At 46.2% G+C, this 5,066-nt stretch overlaps 1 pseudogene; it reads right to left on the bottom strand.

Moving 5' to 3' along the window:
- Nucleotides 1-2,459: 2,459 nt before the first annotated feature.
- Nucleotides 2,460-3,505, bottom strand: LOC101578609 (annotated as a pseudogene).
- Between the last annotated feature and the right edge of the window lie 1,561 nt (nucleotides 3,506-5,066).

The raw sequence follows: 5,066 nt of genomic DNA, 5'->3' as shown, positions 1-5,066 counted from the left end.
TTGAGGGTGAACCTGTTGTGCCTCTCTGGCAAGATGTTCTGCTCCTGGACTAGCTGGGTGGTTCTATCCTCTACACTCTCTGCAGGGATTGCAGCAGCAGGGTTTCACCCCAACTGTGTCTGCATATACATCTTTGACCTCCACTGTTTAGCCCCAAGACTTTCATGCTTTTTTATGCTACTATATATATGATTATCTTCTTAATTTCCTTCTGAGTTTTACAATTTTTATTACTGTACATATGCAGTACACATTGATTACACTCAGATTGACACAGATACATACTGCACCTTCTTTACTCTTGCTGTTCACCAACCCTGCCATCTACATCATCTGCCACGTCCCTTTTCCATCTCTACAGATTCTACCTGTTTCTGGATGTGATTTTTTAATTTTGATTTTAAAAGTATTTAAATTTTGGGTTCCTTGTCTTAGAGAAACCGTAGGATATTTAACACTTTCTGACTGATTTATTTCACTTAGTACACCATCTGAAGAGCCATATGCCTACAAATGACTCACATTTATCCTTCTTATGGTTTAGTACTCCATCATACACATACACCACATTTTCCTTGTTTATTGACCTGCTGATGGTCATTTAGGCTGCTTCTGTGGATTTAGCTATTGTGAGTTATGCTGTAAGACACATGGATAGGAATATTCTGTTGCATTATGACCACTTTCATTCTTTTGGGAAAGTACATCTAGGTCAAATGAAATTTTGTTTTTATTTTTCTGAGAAATCTTCACATTGATTTCCAAAGTAGTTCTACTGTACTAATTTACATTCCCACCAGAAGTCTAAGAGCCACTTATTGCTCACCTCCTCTCTAGGATCTGTTGTTTTCTGAGTCCTTGACAATGATCATTCTTACTGGAATAAGGTAGAATCTCTGTGCTGTTTTGATTTTTGTTTCTCTAATGCCACAAATGCCAAGCATCTTGCCATGTACCTGCTGGCCATTTGAATTTCTTCTTCTGACAATTGTGTGGGTGTATCAGTGGAGTCTTTCTCTTGTGGTGGGGGTCCAAGCTCGGAGTTCTTTATATTATGTGTAGCTGTGCTCAGTCCACCGTGGTAAACATTCTTTTCCATTCTATAATCTTGCTTCACTGTACTGATTGCTGCCTTCACTATACAGAAGCTTTCATTTGCTATGGTCCCATGTGATGATGCTTCTATTTCTTGAGGTTCTGTCAGGATTTCTTTGCCTATACCTATGTCTTCAGAGTTTTCTCAATTTGTGAACATAGAGGGAAGAACTTACTGGTTGGATTCAGACTTTAGAATAAACAGGTCTATGGCTATATCAACATCAATAGGTTAAAACAACAGATCTTACCATATGTCAGTCATATACACTAAACTTGTTTTAACAATTTCACCCTTTTTTAAATGATCTATAAAGACATGGCCTACTGACAGGTACACTGGGATGTGGTGGGTGGAGAAGGAAAAAGAAAGAGAAAAGGGAGGGGTAAAGACAAGAAAAGACATAACAAATGAAAGAAAGAGATGTGACAGAACAGTGTTGACATTATTTTTATAACTGGAGTGCTCACTACTAAGGCTCCAGCTGAATGCCCTGCACTACACCCACTGGCAAAGCCACACCTCTCTGACTTTTTGCTGTCTTCCTCTCCACACTCCACCAAGCATCTTTCCAGCCCACGAACTGTGTTGTGGACCACTTATGGCATTTATTAGGGTAGTAGCCTCAGGGTTCCTTGTAGGCCCCAAATGGTAAGGGTGTATAGAGGCACACAGACACACATAATGGGGAGCTCCTTTGGCACTCCCTCAAATCCTTTCTCCCCTTAGGTCTCTCCAGGTGCATTCCTGCCTCTTCCTGAGGCACAGCTATCCTGGGGGCAGTGCCCAGTCCCCAGCCAGTGCCATGCCCTTGCTCCTCATGTATCCAGGAGCCTGCCGGGACGAGCCCAGTCTCCCCTCCAGGTGATTCTCTGACTTTTGCACAGTACTGGCTCTTTCCTCCAGAGTGTTAGATTCACCCCCAGATGGCGTGTTCACGAGGCCCTGGTGTACGAGGACCAGTGACCCAGAGGTGGGCCTGCCTCCTTCCCACCCACCCATCCCAATTACTAGGCTCAGTCTGTGAGTTCTCTTCTGAGCCTGTCTGCCTCCTGCTTTTCCTCCAAGATTCACTCACTCACCCTGCCTCTAGTGAACTGCCATGGAAGCCTGAGTGTTACATGCTGTTGTAGAGGTATAACCAGTTTTTGTACATTCATTTTGTGTTATCACAGCCTTACTAAATTTGTTTTTAACTATGTGAGCTATTCTTTCATATAGAACCATGGCATTACAAACAGAAAAAAAAATTCAGTTGGGTTGTGTTTTATTTTTTTTTTCTTTTCTTTCTTTTTTTTTTTTTTGGATTTGCAAATACAATTTATTTTACAGAAATTCGACATTATAAACAGCAGGCACCTCCCCCTGCCCGCCCCTCCCCCCGCCCCGCTGGGCACAGGCCATGCTATGCGAGGTGAGCAGCGATGCAGCCACTGCTTTGGAGTGAGATTCGAGTGCAGCAGCCCCGGCCTGCACTGCCCTGCCCTGCCCGCCTGCCCGCACACGCACGCCTGCCTGCCCGCCCACTGCTGCGCAGGTCATCAGAGTCTGTTTGGGCCTAGCTGCTCTGGGCCAATCACATGGTTCCAGCCCAGTTCTCCAACTCCTTCATGTCTTGGTCTTCCTCTTCCTTCTTCTTGGTGGGTTTGGATGGTAGGGCTATTGAGGGAACATTTGGTAGAGGAACTGTTTCAGGACCGCTGATCTCCAGCAAATTCTTGTCGAGCTCCTCCTGTTCTAGTGCTTCCAATTCTGCCATGAGCTCATCCTCATCAAACTCTTCTCCAAACCCTACAGGTTTAGAAATAGCTGTGGAAATCTCCTCTGCAAGTTCTTGCTGGTCAGCAATATCCTGCATTAGTTCATCAACTTTATTGATGTCCATGTTGTCATGTGCGGCCTTCATGGCCTTAGCAGCGTAGCCCATGTTCTTGAGCACCTCGGTGTTGGTGTTGGCGTTCTCCAGGGCTTCCCGCTGGAACTCGATGGTGGACAGCGTGCCATCAATCTGCGCCAGCTGCTTCTCGTACCTCTTCTTGCGCTTCAGTGCCTGGAGGGCCGCGCGCTTGTTTTTGGTGCCGTGCTTCTTGGCGGCCGTCAATTCTTGCTCAATCTTCTTCTCCAGGAACTCTTGTTTTTTGCTTAGCATCTCCTCCGTGTCCCGCAGTCGCTGGATGGCCTCCTGGGGGGTCGGGCCGCCCTTGCCGGCCTTACCCCCACCAGCCCCGAACAGCTTCCCGAACACCGACATGGTTTCTACTCGCCGCGCCGGCCTTTGCCGCCCGCTCTGGATCGGCTAGGCTCGGCCCGGGCGCCCGCTCCCGGCCACACAGCTCCCTGCCGCCGCAGGCCTCTCCTCCGCCTCCGCCCCACAGCTGGCCCAGGCCGCGCCACCTCCCACAGGCCCCCACGCCCGGCCGGCCGGCGTCAGGGCAACGCGCCGCTGACCACAGCTCCCGGAATGCCTATTTTTTTTTTTCTTATTTATCTCTTCTGCCAAAGTATTCCAGGGTTATGTTGAGTAGGCATCCTTCTATTGTTCTGGATCTTAGAAGAAAATGTTACCATTTTTCAAAATTGAACCCTTGGGTATGTGCTTTTTAACATGACTTTTCTTGTAATAAGGTAAGATAACTTGTGTACCAAAATGTGGAGTCTTTAAAATCAGGTGCTGACTTTTGTCAAATTATTTTGTGCATCTATGATTACACAACTGTTATTTTTCAGTCTGTCATTATGATGTATTACACTGATTTGTGGATGTTGCTCCATCCTTAAATCCTAGAAATAAATCACATGATCACAGTGAAGGTTAATTTTGGGTGTCAATGTGACTGGATTGAGGAATTCTTGGAGAACTGGTGAACCCTTATTTAGAGGTGTGTCTGTGAGGGGTTTTCCACAGGAGTCTTGGATGAGGATCAGTGTACTGAATGGGGAAGACCTATTCTCAGTGGGGGTGGCACCTTCCAATTATCCGGGGATTCAAATGGAACAAAACCCCAGTTCTTTCCCTCTCTCCCATCTTCTCCCCTCCCTTCCCTGCCCTCTCCCTTCCCTCTCTCCCATCTTCTTCCATCCCTTCCCCTCCCCCTCCCTTCCCTCTCTTCCATCTTCTCCCCTCCCTTCCCCTCCTCCTCCCCTTCCCCCCTTCCTCCCTCCCTCCTTCCCTTATGTAATGGTTTCCTATTCTGCGATTTCCCTTGGACATTAGACTGCAGGGTGTTTGCTTTGGACTCTAAGATTTGCATAAGCAGCCCTCTAAACTCTCAGTGTAGCCATAGATCAGGGCTCCATGATCTGCAGATCATGAGCCTCCCTGGTTCTGAGAATCCTAGCTTCTGAGAATGAGCCATGCATCCCCAAGTTTCTGTTTTTGAAAGGGCAGTCACTCTACCAGTCTCTACTGACTGCTTTTGACAGAGAAAGCCTTTGCCCCTCACCTCAGCCAAGAGATGCTAGGAGGGTGTACTGACAAGCAAGTGCCGTGGTCTCTGGACAGGCAGACACTCTGCCAAGGTTCACAGACAGGTTGGCCAGGTGCAAAGGCCTGGCAGATGAAAGTGTTACTGGAGGCTGCAGGTGAGCTATTCAGATATATGGTGATTCTGAAAGCACCTGACCCTTTTTCTTTTTTCTTAACTATGCCCCAAACTATTCAAGGAGAAAGGAACAGTCTCCCCAATAAATGTTAGGACAACTGGATAGCCATATTCAAAAGAATCAAGTTGCACCCATACCGCATAACATGTATGCAAATCAACTCAAAACACATCAATGTTCTAAACATAACAACTGAGAGCATCAAACTGTTAGGAGGAAACGTAGCAGTAAATCTTCATGTCCTTAGATTTCACAATGGATCCTTATATATGAAACTAAAAATGAGAGGAACAAAAAGGAGAAAAAAAAAACTAGGCAAAGGGAATACCATCAAAATTAAAGACTTTTGTGCATTCCATGATATTAT

This window comes from Octodon degus, unplaced genomic scaffold (assembly GCF_000260255.1).
Source record: "Octodon degus isolate 3935 unplaced genomic scaffold, OctDeg1.0 scaffold00026, whole genome shotgun sequence".
Taxonomy (NCBI): domain Eukaryota; kingdom Metazoa; phylum Chordata; class Mammalia; order Rodentia; family Octodontidae; genus Octodon; species Octodon degus.
The sequence above is the reverse complement of the archived record's forward strand: the minus strand, read 5'-3'. Positions and strand labels throughout refer to the sequence as shown.